We start from the raw sequence: 17,894 nt of genomic DNA on the forward strand, positions 1-17,894 counted from the left end.
AGCAGCCTCCACCAGGAATATCAATGACTCCCCCACTGCTTCTGGCCTTCCTTCTCTTTCTGCAGGTGTGGGAGTGAGGGCAAATTTAAGATAGATAGCATTTAAAATACCAGCAGGAAATGAGTGGAAATGGAAAAGGTCCCATGTCCCTGTAAGATGAGTTTGCAAGAGAGAGATGATGAATTATCTTCTTGAATGGCCTGTCTCCTTCCTTTACTACAAAGGCACCTTAGACAACTAGATTAGATTTAGTCACCTAACTTTTAAATAGCTTAACTGCAGGGAGATGAATCCCATCTGCTGTATAGACATGTGGCATGTGCTCAAGATCCATGATGGGTCTGGATCTACTGCACAGCTCTGTCCAGGAGATGCATTTCACATTCTCTGAAATATCACACTGAGCTGCACCCTGTGCTGTTCTGACTGTCTTTATGCGCACAGTAAACTATGCACATCCCAAAATCTGGGATGCACTGAACCTAATCCACATGACATGGAGAAAGCATGTGTGAAATTGCACGTGCATGTGTAAAAAAACAAAACAAAACTCCTTCCCCGGAAATCCACCAGCCTTACCCTCCCAAGCCTGCAGTTCTGCACCATGCCATCACACCGTATTTCCATACCACAGCAATGCAGGAGGCCAGGCTCCATGATTACTCTTTCAAATGCTCATGGGTGTGAAACACTTGGGGAAAACATATGGGAAGACTTCCTTACTGAGGTTTAGCTGTATGCAAGTGACCTATTTAAAGCTAATCAGGCTTCCTCTGTGTTCATCAGAGAGAAAGAAGGTAGCATCTTCACAGAGCGCTTCTTCCTTAGGACAAGTTGAATCATCTCCAGGAGCTGCCTGTCTCTCTCCGTTGAGTCCAGAGGGGGTTTAGATGACTAGATTAGATTCAGACAAAGCTTTTAGGTACTTCCTGGTAGATGACATGAGCATTTTCACCCACAGTCCTCCCTAATTTCTCCCTCTTATCTCTACCGAGAGATCTCCAACCACCCAGGCACCAGCATGAGGTCCTTCAGTAGGATGCCTGAATTTAGGTGAGAAGAACTGAATCCTAAGAGTCAGTTAGTCTAACACAAATAGATAATGCAACTCCCTGTATTTCTCTTGTTGCCAGATGTTGAACTTTTGACGTATTTGGTGACATAATTAATACATTCATAATGGATAATTTGCTGAAGGAGCACAGTAACTTAATTCCTGCAAGGTGGAAGTTTCACAGTTATTCAATTCACCTCACAGCAGAAAATCCTACTGTCTTCCCTTTACTCTGCTTCCCCAAATACTTGTGCTGCCTCCCCAGCTATAACACTGGATTGTGTCACTTCCTCCTTTACCTATGGATGTCCCCTTGTATGACTTTTCATAATTAACTTGTGCAGGAGAATTATGACAATTTTCAGAAAAGTTTTTTTAAAATATAGCGCCCTACTATGGCTAAAGAAAATCCAACAAATAAAATAGCCATCTTCAACTTACCGGAAAACATCAGCACCAGTGTATACACATTTATACACACTCAGGTTTGTGCCTTCGCCATCTGGTGGCAAAGCACGATCATAGCATGTCCACAGAGCTGAGAAAGTTTTTGGACCCTATCTATTTGTTTGAAAATGGGGATTCTAAATTAATAAGTAAGATGGTTGAGAAAGTTTCCGTTTTCCAACGTTTATTGATAATATCATCAGTTATATACATACCTCATTTGGAGAGCTTCTATTTTGTAAATAGGTGATACTTATTGTTTACTGCTGCTACTTGTTTTAAAGTATCATCTTGTAATTATATTGTACTGAACAACATTGCATTGCATCATATCTGAGTGTTGTGGTACAAAAATATCTGACATGCTCTTTTCAGATAGTTGACTATGCACCTAGTCATAGGCTTGAGCAAAAGGCTGTCCCAGCTTATTCCAGTTATAGCTGAGCACATGGATTTGTCTTACCCAGATTCAAACCTCTGCAGCAGATTTGAGTCCATCTGACCTCACCAATCTTATCTTCCTTTAAGGTGTAAAAAAAAGGGCACTTCTTGGGCACTGTTCATCTTTTCTTAGAAGAGACGTCTTCATAGCCCGGGATCCATGAATCTTCTTCGTAAACTATGAATAACACGAGATGAACAGCTTAGGTGAAGTCGATTACTTCTGAGATCATATCTCTTACATCATAGACAGCCAAAGTGCAGACAGCAAAAACCTCACATCTTGTCCTTCAGACTGGGGAATCCAAGTCACTGAGTGTAATTAGAACCCGGTTACTTTCTCATGTATCCTGAAATACTGGAGCTGAGAAAGATATCTGAGCCATATGACCCTTGATCTCCAGATGTCTATACATACATATAGAAGCTCCATCGTTAACCAGATAGATAAAAGCCTGTTCTCCTTATTTTTCAGAGTGCTGGGTATTACGAAGACTGGAATAAATCCAAATCTTCTCAACATTTTGGAAAGAGACCATCTCTGTTATACAAAACAGAAATAACAGAAATAAAGTCTGTTTATATTTAAAAGTAGACTTCAATTTAGCAAAACATAATTTCAGGACAATGTGGAACTAGAAGGTTACAGTCTAGGAATCCTAGAATAGCCTCATTTTCACACGTGTTCTTTGTGGCTTGTATGTCCAATTTATTGATAGAATTGATACAGCAGCAGAAGATTGTAGTGATATATTCTTCCGTGCAAACAAATTGCAGTTACTTACCTTTGATTTAATAAAGACATGGTAAGTGAAAATGGATATGAATTTAACTCTTTTCATAGTCGTGGAGTTTAAGTGCAGTTGACATCTACTCTGGAATATCATTGTAATCCCATGCAGACAAATGCATTTGAAACCTTATTTTCCCCAGAGATGCTGACCATCCATTTCTGTCTTCCCAGGTAACTCTGTATATCCTGCACACCTTCAAAAGTCAGCTCAGGAATTCATATGTCCATGTACCTACTAGTCAGACAGTCAGTTTGTTATGAGTGTGAATGGAGCTTGGTTTGGTGCAGGAACGAGCAGAATTAATCAAAGAGTGTTTTCTATCAGACATTTGTCTAGTAGAATGCCATCAAAGTTGACTGGAAACAGTTGGAATCCAACCAGTGGACTTTAATATCCTTTTCTGAATTAAAAAAATATTAGTATCACAGTTATAAATATGGCAGTGAAGGAATAGTTGGTTTATTTGTAATAAATCTGGAGTACCTCTACATGCATATGCCTGCTTATGGAATTCATCTCACCTAGAGATATACCTTTAAGCATGCCTTCGTTTCTGTCTTCCATCTTAGTTTCTTCTCAATAGGGAGGGGGAGGAAAAAAAAGTAACAGGTGTTTTTACAGAATGGTTCATGTGAGTATCTTAGACATCTGCTACATGATGAGATGAGTTATGCCATAGAAGTGCCCATTTTTTCCTTCCTTTTCCCTGTTCAGGATGTGTAGAATGATAAGTTCAGGAGGCTGCAGCCAGGGCCTGTCCCTCTGGCCCTGAGCCAGGTGGGCAGAGAAGACCTGGAGATGGTAGCCGAGTTCAACCAAGAGTCCAGATGACCAGGAGAGTTCCTGGTGATGAAGCAGGTATGATGTCAAGCTGAGAAGTCAGCCTGCGGGTCAGAGCCAGGATCAGGTAACCAGGGACAGAGAGAGTCCAGTGCCCAAAGTGACAAGATAGGTGCAGGGTCAAGCTGGGAAGTCAGTCCACAGGGCAGGGTCCAGAGCAATGGAGTCTGCATGCTGAGCTGAGCTGGAGATCAGTGCTCCTCCAGGGTAGCTCAGACAGAAACTGAAGGCCCAGGGTTGAGCTTAAATGGGGCTCCTGGGCCCATGGGCAGGAGGTGCAAGTGGCTGCCTCAGGCGAGGATGATCAGGCCCATTAAGGCCTATTAGTGCCCTCAGACCCTGAAACAGCAGTAATTGAAATGCTCACTAGCATATGTAATTTTGATTTAAGAATTCAAAGAACTGGGAAATGTTCCTACCTCTTTAAGGTCTTTCAGAGACTATTTCTTCTCTTTCCAGTCTCATTTAGCCTACTTCCCACTAACAGCTCTTGAACGTTGATACCTATGTATTTACCATTATTAGACTGTGACTTAGTGGCATTCATAGTGCTCCAGCTTCACACTGGAACAATCTAGGTAGATAATGTATGTTACAGCTGGTTTGGGATAACACAGACAAGTGATTCCATTTCAGAATGGCATTTTGGATGAATCAGTATTGTCCTCATTGACCAAAGGAAGTAAGCTGCTCACCGCTAGTGGGAGCATATGATCATGATCGGTTTTTGCCAGTTGTTCTCCAGAGTGTATCAAGACAAGATTGCTTACCTAATGTGAACAAATATCTGAGCAAAACGGCAGCAGAAAATTACACCACAGTAGCTGAGTTCCTCCTCCTAGATCTAATCAACAAGGCAGAAGCACAGCCCGCTCTAATTGTAATGCTTTTAATTATTTACCTGATGACTGTAGTTGGAAATCTGGGCTTGACCGCATTGATAAGGATTGTCTCCCCAAATCACCCTCCCAAATAGCTTTTCCTTAGCCATCTGGCAGTCTTAGACCTCTGCTGCTCAGTCATCACCCCCAGGACGGTGGTCAGTCTCTTAGCAGAGAGCAAAGCTGTCTCATTTGGTGGCTGTGCTGCCCAGATGTATTGTTTCTCTACATTTTGCACCAACGAATGTTTCATTCTGGCTGTGATGGCATACGACCAGCTGGAAACCACTGCTATACAAAGCCGTCATGTCATGAAGCCTCAGCATCCAGCTGTGACTTGGTTCTTATTCTTGTGGGTCTCTAATCTCAATGACACACAGCAGCTGTGCCTTTGGGGTGTCCTTCTGCCATTCCAGCATCACCAGTCACTTCTGTGGTGTGGTACCCCTGATCTGTGGTATCTCCTGCTCTGACATCAGCGTTAACAAGATCATCCTCACAGCATTTTGCATCTTAGGTGACATCTTTGTCATACTGGAGGTACGCATTTTGCTACATCTACATCATCTCTGCCATCCTGGAGTGTCACTCCAGCAAGGGAAGACACAAAGCCTTCTCCACCTGTGCACTTGATAGTTTTTGCCATATCCTTTGGCACTCCAGCTACACACCCCACAGCTCTGGCTCCTTGCCTGACCAAGACCAGGTGATGTCTGTGTTTTATACAACGGTAAGCCCCACAGTCTACAGCTTGAGGACCAAGGAGGTAAATAAGGCACTGAACAGACTGTTACATGGAGAAAATTGTTTGTCAGTCAATAAAACCTCCAAAGGAGTTGGAACAGGTGCTTAAAAAATTAAAATGATGAGTACAGCTGTTCATGGATGAATTTATTCTGAAATAATTGCTCGTTATGCAACAGAAGTAGGAGAAAAGTGAATGCAGAAGTGAAGAAATAACTGTAATATTAAAGACTTTCCTGTAATAGCAAGAGCTACAGCTTTACTGTGAGAAAGTACAATTGTGACACTTTTGAAGGCGATTATTTTCACCTAAGTTTTTACTTTCAAGTTTGATGCCTTGAAGACATCCCAGCTTTGTTTTCGACTGTTGCTAACTAGTACCAGTTCAGCAGTATCGCTTCCATGTTCTGTTTCCATTCCCTTACCTCATACATCCTTGTAGTCTTTTTTTTCCTGACTCCCAGTCTGAAGGTGATCATTAACCTTTCAGTAAAACCGGGTCACATTCATCAGGCACCTTAAACTCTTTACAGTATTAGTGATGTGGGAGAGCAGCCACTGTAAGCACAGTCTAACTAAGGCTGCGTTACCTGGGACATTTCTGCCTGCCTAAGCCCCACTGATGACTTTCCCTGCTAGGGACAGTCAGAGCAGATCACTCTTCAGCTTAGTAACCCAATTCAGCTCTCTGCTCTGAAGGCCAACAGTTTGTCGAACAACCTCTAAGCCCTCGAAGTAGCACAAGTAAGCTAGCTTTTCTGGCAGGTAGAGATGTCCTTAAACTCCTACCAGAATCAGGGGAAGGGTCTTCATTCATATGTCTCAAAGTCTCCTCAGCTTCCCAGAACAGCTGTCTTCATCATCTTATCGTAAAGTAATTTCAATAAGTGTCCAGTGATATTGCAAGAACAGAGAGAGGTTAATGGCAAGCTGTTACTAAAGCATGATATCTATGTCAACATCTTCCAATAGAGCATTATTCTTCTTTTCTTCAAAAGAGTTAATTATTCAAGGACCTTAGAAGAAAATTATATGTGGGATTAGGTGCAAGTGCAAAGGCAGTGTTAAGGCAGAGGCACCAGAACTCTAAGCAAATCACCAGCGATTACCTACTTGAAGAATTTTCTATCTGCATTTAAAGAAAAATGGATGGACACATAATCTGAGCCTGGATGGTCCACAGATGAACAGGTTATCACAGCAAAATATCTGCTCCACAGATGAGCAGACTGCCTGAAACTAGATGGTCCATGAGCCAAAGAGGTTATCTAACAAAGGACATGAGTCCAAGGGTAGGTGTGTTATTAGAGACAACAGGAGTCTTCTGTGGAAAAACCAGCTAACTGTGTATCAGGACTGTGCATTTTAATGAGAGGAAGAATTATCAAGTTTGATCATAATTAATAACAGAGGTGGATTCTCATTCAGATGGCATACTTAATGCTTAAACTGCACAGAGTTGCACTGCAGCTCTTCAGAGTCAGATAAGCAGAACTGATTCCTCTGATATCTTACGCTGTACTGCTATTTACATGAATATGGTCTTATTATTATTAAAAGAATTTGTATTAAAGTTTGCAGTCTAAAGCTTTGTTAAGCTTTGTTTGTCAGTTGATAGGGACAGACTAGGGTTCACTGAATTTGCTAGGACACTTATGTCATCAGTTTCACTAGTAAAAAGTAGTAAGGGCAGGGAATGAGATGGGCATGTCCTATAATGAATGACAACAAAGACACCCTTAGAGGATGATTCCTTCTGCTTATCACACTTATCTTAAGATGGGATGAATTGTCCTTTGAAGGTGATATTGCTTCCTTTGTCTCTAGGGGGAGCCTAGAATAGATGTTGACTAGACCCCTAACCAAGGGTAGGGGAAATTAATTCACAGAAAGATTCTTCATTACAGTGCACCTGCTGAGACTCCTGATTAAGGCCTGGTGTCTTGCAGGAGATCTAATTTACAGACATTAAACTGCATCGAGAGTCATAAGTACACCAAGTACTTCAGTAACACCATTTTTCTGAAGAAAGAATTCCAAAGCGGCAAGCTGAGTGTTAGAATATCACATTTCATATTGAAGTTGTTTCTCAGCGTGTCACTCCACTAATGTTTCACAACACCCAGGCTGCAGGTCAGCTGCAACATATAGGGAAAAGAATGAGCTGTTGCTCTAAAGGCAGTACTGAATTGCAGAGTTCTGCAAACATCGAAGCAAAGAACATTTATCTGGGCATTTATCTGGAGCAGGGAGGGGCTCTACTGCAAGTGTGAAGTCCTAAAGTTTTAGATAAATTAGATTATTTAGATTATTTATTTTATTTAGATAAATCTGATTTGTTTCAGTAAGATGTCTTTGTAGTGAACAGGAAACAATTCGCTATTATGAAGGTACATGAAATGTTTCACAGAATCACAGAATGGTTGAGGTTGGAAGGGAGCTCAGGAGATCATCTAGTCCAACCCCCCTGCCCAAGCAGGGTCACCTAGAGCACATTGTAAAGGATTGCATCCAGGCGTGTTTTGAATATCTCCAGAGAAGGAGACTCCACAACCTCTCTGGGCAACCTGTTCCAGTGCTCTGTCACCCTCACAGTGAAGAAGTTTTTCCTCATGTTCAGATGGAAGCGTCTGTGTTTCAGTTTGTGCCAGTTGCCTCACGTCCTGTTGCTCGGCACCACTGCAAAGAGTTTGGTCCCATCCTCTCGACACCCTCCCTTCAGATACTTGTACACGTTGATAAGATCTCCTCTCAGCCTTCTCTTCTCCAAGCTAAACAGGCCCAGCTCTCTCCGTCTGTCCTCATAAGAGATGCTCCAATCCCCTAATCATCTTTGTAGCCCTTCGCTGCACTTGCTCCAGTAGTGCCACATCCCTCTTGTACCGGGGAGCCAAGAACTGGACGCAGTACTCTAGATGTGGCCTCAGAAGGGCTGAGTAGAGGGGGAGAATAACCTCCCTTGACCTGCTGGCAACACTCTTCCTGATGCACCCCAGGATACCATTGGCCTTCTTGGCCACAAGGGCACATTGCTGCCTCATGCTTAACTTGGTGTCCACCAGCACTCCCAGGTCCTTCTCAGCAGAGCTGCTTTCCAGAAGGTCAGCCCTCAACCTGTCCTAGTGCATGGGGTTATTCCTCCCTAGGTGCAGGACCCTGCACTTCCCTCTGTTGAACTTCAGGAGGTTCTTCTCTGCCCACCTCTCCAGCCTGTCCAAGTCTCTCTGAATGGCAGCACAGACCTCTGGTGTATCAGGCGCTCCTCCCAATTTTGTATTGTCAGCAAACTTGCTGAGGGTGCACTCTGTCCCTTCATCCAGGTCATTGATGAAGAAGTTGAACAAGACTGGACCCAGTCCTGACCCCTGGGGGACACCGCTAGCTACAGGCCTCCAACTAGACTCTGTGCCACTGATCACAACTCTCTGAGCTCTGCCATTCAGCCAGTTCTCAATCCACCTCACTGTCCACTCATCTAACCCACACTTCCTGAGCTTGTCTATGAGGATGCTATGGGAGACAGTGTCGAAAGCCTTCCTCAAGTCAAGGGAGACAACATCCACTGCTCTCCCCTCATCTACCCAGCCAGTCATTCCATCACAGAAGGCTATCAGATTGGTTAGGCATGATTTCCCCTTGGCGAAGCCATGCTGACTACTCCTGATCACTTTCTTGTCCTCCACATGCTTGGAGATGGCCTCCAGGATGAGCTGCTCCATCACCTTTCCAGGGATGCAGGTGAGGCTGACTGGCCTGTAGTTGCCTGAGTCCTCCTTCTTGCCCTTTTTGAAAACCGGGGTGACACTGGCTTTCTTCCGGTCTTCAGGCACCTCTCCTGTTCTCCAAGACCTTTCAAAGATGACGGAGAATGGCTTAGCAATACAATCCGCCAGCTCCCTCAACACTCGTGGGTGCATCCTATCGGGGCCCATTGATTTGTGGGTGTCAAGTTTGCTTAAATGATCTCTAACCCACTCCTCCTCCACCAAGGGAAAGTCTTCCTCTCTCCAGACTTTCTCTCTTGCCTCCAGGGTCTGGGGTTCCTGAGGGCTGGCCTGAGCAGTAAAGAATGAAGCAAAGGCGGCATTCAGTAACTCTGCCTTCTCTGCATCCTTCGTCACCAGGGCACCCTCCCCATTCAGCAAAGGGCCCACATTTTCCCTAGTCTTCCTCTTGCTACTGATGTCTTTGAAGAAGCCCTTCTTGCTGTCCTTGACATCTCTAGCCAGATTTAATTCCAAACGGGCCTTAGCCTTCCTCGTTGCATCCCTGCATACTCTGACAATGTTCCTATATTCCTCCCAAGTGGCCTGTCCCCCTTTCCACTTTCTGTAGACTTCCTTCTTCTGGTTGAGTTTTGCCAGGAGCTCCTTGCTCATCCATGCAGGTCTCCTACCTCCTTTGCTTGTCTTTCTACTCATAGTGATGCACCGCTCTTGAGCCTGGAGGAAGTGATGTTTGAGTATTAACCAGCTCTCTTGAACACTCCTTCCTTCTAGGGCCCTCACCCATGGGATTCCTCCAAATAGGTCCCTGAAGAGGCCAAAGTTTGCTCTCCTGAAGTCAAGGGTTGCGATCCTACTTGGTGCCCTGCTGCCTCCTCGCAGGATCCTGATCTCCACCATCTCATGGTCACTGCAGCCAAGGCAGCCCCCAACCTTCACATCTTCCACCAGTCCTTCTTTGTTTGTTAGTACGAGGTCCAGCAGCACACCTCTCCTTGTTGGCTCCTCCACCACCTGTGTCAAGAAGTTGTCACCAATGCTCTGCAGGAACCTCCGGGACTGTTTGTGCCTAGCTGTGTTGTGTTTCCAGCAGATATCAGGGTGGTTGAAGTCCCCCATGAAAACCAGGGCCTGGGATCGTGAGGCTACTTCCAGCTGTCTGTAGAAGGCCTCATCGACTTCCTCTTCCTGATCAGGTGGCCTGTAGTAAACACCCACAACAGTGTCACCTCTGTTAGCCTGCCCTTTGATCCTTACCCATACGCTCTCGACTCGTTCTTCATACACCCCTAGGCACAGCTCAATACATTCCAGTTGCTCTCTCACATAAAGAGCAACTCCACCACCTCGCTTTCCTGGCCTGTCTTTCCTAAAAAGCACGTAGCCATCCATGACAGCACTCCAGTCATGCGAGCTATCCCACCATGTCTCTGTAATGGCAATGAGATCATGGCCCTGCGACCGCACACATATCTCTAGTTCTTCCTGTTTGTTCCCCAAGCTGCGTGCATTGGTGTACAGGCATTTCAGGGAGGTGATCGAGCACACAGGTTTCAAAATCACAACACACATTCACCATGGCTCTATGAACAAACCCCTTGCCAGTATTCACTATCCAGCTGCAAAACCTCGTTCATCTCACCATGCACAGTCCCTCCTTGTCCAAATCACAGCTCCCCTGAGCTTGACCTGCTGCCATAGTGGCGTCCAGAGCCAGGTGCCAAGGTAAGTGGAATGAAAATGGAGAAAAGACCTTTCTCCTTTGCTGGCACTAAGCACAGCCCTGTGGGGAATTATTTTGCAGCAGGAGGTAGCAGCAATTCTTCATTTGGACTTGTGCATTAAGTCACCTCTGGTCGTCCATTTGGCTAGGGAAACAAAAGGACATGAATGTGATGCTAGCCAAGTTGCTGCCATGTGTGCCACTGGGTACAGAAAGTGGCAGGCTGACTCATACTAGGTTAGCAGGCCAGATACTACTGGCCTGATCTCTGGCTTCTGTCATCTGCTGTTCCTCTTCCTTTCCCAAAGACTGTAAGACTTTGTTTACCTTCTTACCCAATACTCTTGTTTCCTGTAGTGACTACTGTTAACCCTCATTAAGCTGCCCAAGACTCCAGGCGACAGTAAAAGGACATTTAAGTTAGGGGACTGTTTTCACCAAGGCATTTCTTTACCAGTATTTATTCTCATTAACTGTAGTTTTTTGGTTTTCACTGTGGAGATTGCTGGCATTCTGTGCAGAGGAGATGGAGACATTAACTATGTTGCTATCAGGCCATTCCACATTTCCAGAAATTTCAGCAAAACAAAGTAAAGGATGGCAGCTGAGACAATGTCTTTCCTGACATCCGTGAGGCATAAGCTACAAATACACAGTAGAGTTGAGAGAAACGATGAATTTGACTTGGGCCTTGGTTGAGATGATATGCTGCTATAAATCAGCATGTCTATTTGCTTCGTTTGTTTCATTTCATAGGTTCGCCTTTGACTGCAGCTGCTCAGGTTAAGAAAGATGGGGCCCATCATGACAGTGAGATTTGTCCGCCCTAAGTTATTTTGTTTAAAAGCTAGGTGTCTATTTCACACCTAATCGCATCCTAAAATCAGTTCTGAGGTAGATCAGATGCATCTGCCTCCAGAGACATTCATTTTTTTCCACAGAAGAGCCTAGAGTGACTAAGTCAGGGTTAAACTCGCTGACTTCCATTGGCATTAAATAGGTGACTTCCTCCCTCAGTTTCCCAATTCGTAAATGAAGGATTTTTTTGACTGACTTGGTAATTCACTGACCTCTGTTAAAACATGCAAATTCTTGCAAAGAGGCTTTATTCACTGGATTTCCAGTGATGAAATTTCTGGTGAGATAGGACTTGGAGGGTCATCAAGAGGTCACCCAGGACATCTTCTGTCCCTATAAAAACTTAATCGTAACCACTCCTGAGAGAAATGAGCCCAACCTGTCCTTAAAAGACTCCTGTGATAGGAATTCTTTACCATCCCTGGAGGATGGTGACTCTTCTTACAGCTTGAGGTTTCTTTCTTTTTTTCCTTTAATGAAGATTTCTCTTTTACATGTTTTTTGGAATACACAGAAGTTAAAAAAGGAGAGAAAATATCTAGATTACAAATGGACAGTTTTAGCATTCACAATGCTAGGAAGCCAGAGCAGTGGACCTAATGGCCCTTTACACATGGGAAATCCATACAACTATCAGCTTGGAGTAAGGAAGAACTCTGAGAAGCGTTAGCTGGATAGGTCCATGCATATACTTGTCCAGTTGTATATTCGGCTACTCCTTTGACTGTTATTTCTTATGGAGAAACCCTGAAATACCTTTGTGATATCATTAGAAAAGCATCGACTGACAACTGTTTCTTTAAAATATATTTACTTAAACTTTTCAGTCAAGACAGAACTCATTCTCCTCCTTTGCCCCTTTCTTTCACGCCTTCCCTTCACTAAGCCTCCACCCCTCCCTCCTCCAGCCCCAAGAGCCCTTCAGGTGGAAGATTTCCTGGGAGAGGGTTAAAGATTGGTACTTAAACGGTTTTCTTCTCAGCCCTGGGATATGAAAGCATCGTTCAGCACACCCAGGTCACATCATCCACACAGCCTATTAAACCACTTCTCACACAGGCAGGAAACATCAAGATACACTTGTGACACACGAAAGCAAGTAATAAATTAGATGGGATTGGATTATACACTAACAGCCACCTCCTAAGCAAGTTTTGGAAGCTTTCCAGAAGCCATTCTATGTTCTTTAAAGGTGCTGTGCTCTAACACATTCGTACCAGGGGAGACAGAAGTTGAGGAGATAAAGTTGTACAGCCCTTACACAAAATATTAGATCTCTAAACACAGGTGAGGTAAGTTTTGCAGCTTCTCTGGCTTCTCGCTTTGCTTCGCTTTGCTTTGCTTTGCTTTGCTTTCCTCTTCCTTTTCCTTTCTTCTTGCACAAATGTGAAAATACAGAAAGGAACTTCCACTGAAGTTATCAACTGTCTCTAGTTATCTTTGGCTAGAATCATACACAGAGCTAGTTCTACAGCCACAGATTAGATTGCTTCGATACTATTCTTTTGTTTCCCATAACCACCTGAGATTTTAGGGAAGAATGCATGCAGTAAGGAGATGGTGCAATTTCTCACTCTTTTTGAGATGTTAAGAGTAAACATGAGATTTATTTTATTTTGCAGCTGATTGCATTATGTCATACAGCTCAGGTCTACCCCTGCAAAGGCACTTGAAGAGATAAGCCATAACTGGTGGGAATCCTCTACTGAATTAGTCATTCTAGTAATCCTCTTGGAGTCAACAGTAAGAAACGGGTACCTGCAGCACATGATTCATCACATCTACAAGTAGACTGGTCCGGTGTAATCTGCCTAGCTTAGGTACAGGTGCCTACATGACTTAAGTCGATGAGGTGAGATCAGACAGATGGGTAGTTTGTTAAATGCAGTTTGGTTGGTGATGGAAAGGAACTTATCAAGCAAGACACATAGCCGAGCTGTCTGAATTGTGAATCGGTCCTTTTGTAGATGCACACCTTGTTTTTAGCTCAGGAATTTGCCATCTGCTGGTATTCAGGCATACAGTTTCCCCTGACCATTTCTCTCTTGGTCACTCCTTTCTGACTGCCTAAATATGGCCCTGGGATTGCTGTGGTATGCTTCCAGTCATGCTCTGGCTTGGATGGAGCCCAGCTATTTCTTTTCGACTGGGTACTGCACAGCCATAAAGGTGTGCTCATTTCATCCCTGTCATTTATTTTGTTGAGAAGTCTACGTCGTTGCTCAGTAGAAGGAAGAGGGGTAGAAAGGATCACGACCTGGTAAGACGAGGGAGAAACTGACCTCCCGTTGTTCTTACTGATCCTTTTCCTTGTAGAAATATCTGAAAAGGAACCATCCATGTAAAGTTTACCCTTCTGCTTGAAAAACTTTCATCTAGTGTAAGTACAACTGTAAGCATAGGAAAAGTCCCTAACTTTGCCCACTTCCTCTCTCGGCTTCACTTTGGTGGTTTGAAAGTAATCTTGGGTTTTCTCAGTTTCAGTGTTTCCTGTGGATGCTTGATCACTTTGTGCCTGCACGAGAATTTCTGATTATGCTGCAGATTGAAGTAGTTGGTAGATAACTTGGCTTAACTGAATCATTCCGCCGATTTGCTCACAGATCACGAATACAAATGAGAAGACCTGGTTGTGATGTAATTCTGCAGGACTTAAAATGGTGCATTTTAACACCAGCTGACGGGAAATGTTTTGATCCTAGAAGGAAGCCCATACAGTGGATATTTTTATTAAAAGAGTGCCTGCTTTTGGCTGACCTTAAGCTCTCTGTGAAGAGTTTAATCTGGTGGTTCACAGACTTCTTTGACCAAGGGAATTCTGGTGGTCTGGGTGCATAACGGCAAGCTAGAGACGTTACACTCTTTCTAAAGATGTAGGCTACTCATTTATTAGTGACATGTAATGCTCGATAGGTTGTAGCTGGAATGCAGGGTGAACCAAAGAAGTCCCATGTTTATGCTGGAATGTGACCTTGTCTCGAATGAGAAACTGTATGGATGTAGAAATGCCTAGGGACAAGGAGCTCAGCCATAACCTAAAACAGGTGGATGGCATTACAAAAAGCTCTGAGCTACTTTCAGGGACCAAAAGGGATTATTCTCTGAAATTCATTCTAACCTGGTGCTGCTAATTTGCTTAAGCTCCTCATAGTGAATGGAGGAAAAAAGGGTTCTGCAAAGGACCCTAATTTAGTCATTCTGAATCAGCCTATAGAGAGACTTATACTGGCTGTTGAAGGAGTTTAGTTAGATTAGCTTCATTAAGCTAAGTTAACCCTTGAAAGCATCACGCAGAGCGTATCAAAAATCACGCTAGGTAAAATCAGTACAGTGCTGGGACAGAAGATCTCACAAGAGTCTTTCATTCTTCCTTCCTCTGACAGAAACAATGCTGAGATTTAGAACAATGTGAAGTACTGCATTAAGTCATATGTGCAATTTTTTTTTCCCTCCATGACAGATAACCTTCCCAGAACTCATTTTTCAGCCTGTGACATTTCATATTTACATTTCAAAATGTATATACACAAGAGAGTTCTTTTCTCTGCATGTGGGTACATTTCCCTTCTAAACAAGAATTCAAAGATCATGTGTACTTATAAAACCAATCATCATTCTGAGCAATATTTCCGGGTATTCTTAAAGACACCCATTTTACAAAGATTGCTGTCAGGGACTTTGTCTCCCCTGAGGGCAAACATGCTGCACTATCTGCCTTGTAGTGCCCAAGGTGAACACTCTGGCCTTGTCCTTAGTGCATGGAAGGCTATCAGCCATGGAGACAATCCTTCAAAATCCTGGAGCACCAGGATTAAGGAACATATCACAGAGTGCACCTACTTCATAAGCTTAATACTGATGCTATATTTTTCTTGGTTTGTATCCACTTCTGATATAGAACTCTTCATTAATAATGAAAAAATGCTGATGAATCATGTGTCTGTCTTTATTTTCCCAGGTGTATAAGCTGTATATTGCATATTGGCACCCAAATGACCAACATGGAGAATGTAAGCAGTGTGAAGGAATTCATTCTTCTGGGCCTTTCAAAGAACCAAACGGTGCAGAAAATATATTTTGTGGTGTTTTTGTTCTTCTATATTGTTACTGTGGCAGGAAATCTGCTCATCGTTGTCACTGTAGTTAGCAGTCAACGTCTGAACTCCCCCATGTATTTCTTTCTCTGCCACCTGTCCATTGCAGATATTTGCTTCTCTTCTGTCACAGCTCCCAAAATGATTGCTGCCTTCCTTGTTGAGAAGAAAACCATTTCCTTTGGGGGTTGCATGGCACAGCTGTTTGGGTTACATATCTTGGGCGGCGCTGAGGTCTTCATCCTCACAGCGATGGCCTATGATCGCTACTCTGCCATATGCAGACCCCTCCACTACACCACCCTCATGACCAGGCGTGTGTGTGGCTGGATGGTGATGGGTTCATGGGTGGGGGGGCTTTGTGCACTCCCTGGTGCAGACCCTCATAACCATTAGCCTCCCTTTTTGCGGTCCCAACAAAATTGACCACTACTCTTGCGATGTCCGTCCCCTACTACAACTGGCCTGTACCGACACCTATGTTGTGGGCGTCATTGTCGTTGCCAATAGTGGAATGATTTGTTTGGTCTCTTTCTTCATCCTGGTCACGTCCTACATTGTCATTTTGTTATCCTTGAAAAGGCGAACGTCCGAAGGGCGGCACAAAGCCCTCTCCACCTGTGGGTCCCACATTGCTGTGGTGATTCTCTTCCTTGGGCCATGCATATACACCTACATACGCCCATCCAGCAATCTCTCGGAGGACAAGAGCGTAGCCGTGTTTTACACTGTCATCACGTCCATGCTGAACCCACTCATCTACACGCTGAGAAATGAGGAGTTGAAAAGTGCCATGAGAAAACTGTGGAATAGAAAAGTTTGGCGTGAAAAGGGTGAGGTGTAGAACTGTGGTAACATTTTCTCAGGAGCTGAGAAAATCAAGTCTCTCTCACTATAATTCCATTTTGGAAAATTTACTGAAAGCTCCCTTCTGAAGAAAAGCTTGGTTTTAGCTGTTGCAGTAATTAGGAAGACGCTGAAAGTTCATGTTTTGATTGGAATGGCATTGTAAACTCTGTGACTAGCAGGGATTCCCTTTATGTTCTCTTTTTGAATAGCACAGGCCCAGGACTGGGGCTTCCAAGCACTGCTGAGACACCAGCAAATAAAGAAATGAATGCTATCAAAAATGTTAAAATGTGTTCCAGGCAGAGCATCCCATTAGTCCGAGCTCTCCCAGGTGTAAACTTTCCGTCAGACAAACTCCATCTACTCTGTAATCTACTCAGCTAGGAAACAATGGCCCAAGGTGTCTGCAAGGCTGTTGGTCACCTGCTGCTGGAAGCAATTGTACCAAAGGCTTCCTTCCCCTTTACTTTGGAGTAAATGCCTTCTTAGGAGTACTGCATTGTCATATGCTGAATCCATGGGTTAGCAATTAAACTGCTGATATTAGATGCTGGTTGGGTCATTTGCTGATGCAGATGATATGAGGAGAAGCTTCTCCCCTTCCCATTCCAGTGCAGCAACTCTCTGCCTTTCTGCATTAGTTCACCTATCACTAATGCCCTCCTTCCTAGCCATCCCCTCTGCCCTTCATCTCTGCCTCAGATTTTGCATTTTACTGTTTATTACTAAAAGAGAATCAAAGATCCAAGTGAAAGATAAATTGCTCACCGTAGGAAATTGTCGCCACCAAAGAAAGCATTGGGGGGCACAATTTTATGTGTCAATGAAAAAAAAGAGTTGTTTGGGAATAATTCCTGTACGCAGGATAACTCCTAGCCCAACAGGGCACATCCACAGGCCCAGGCAAAGGAAGAAACATGTATTCCAAGGGAATAGCTGGAGCAGCTACTCCCGCAGGAGGGAAGAGAAGAAATGTGAAGATGGAAGATTAAATCATCTCAGAGCCAGTCACAGCTGCCACAGGGAGGTTAGTTGTAGCAGCTAAGGTTCTCCACAAGGACGAAGGAGCCACGAGGAGCCACGGGACCCTGACTCCTACCTTGCCAGGAGGAAAAGAGCAAATCAGGTGCGTGAGGGAGAAAGACATCTGTGTAATGCACTCTGAAAGTAGCTAAAGCACTTTCTTTTTCCTTCCTTCACTTCACGTTCCCTATAAACACTTGCTTGCACTTGTGTTGCACCTTAACATGGCTTAAGTGTGATTCAAGATAAGAAGGTGTTCCCTGCACAGGAGAGCGGCACATCTACGGACCAAACCGTGGGACAATGTCGCAAATGCTCTGGTTCCCCGAATGTCCTCTGCTCTATGCAGGGGGTGGCAGAGTGGGTTCCCATTTCACAGGCATGCACCAGTACACTGCGGACGTCTCAGTGTCTTCTCCTC

The sequence above is a fragment of the Apteryx mantelli genome, chromosome 4 (assembly GCF_036417845.1).
Source record: "Apteryx mantelli isolate bAptMan1 chromosome 4, bAptMan1.hap1, whole genome shotgun sequence".
Lineage (NCBI taxonomy): Eukaryota > Metazoa > Chordata > Aves > Apterygiformes > Apterygidae > Apteryx > Apteryx mantelli.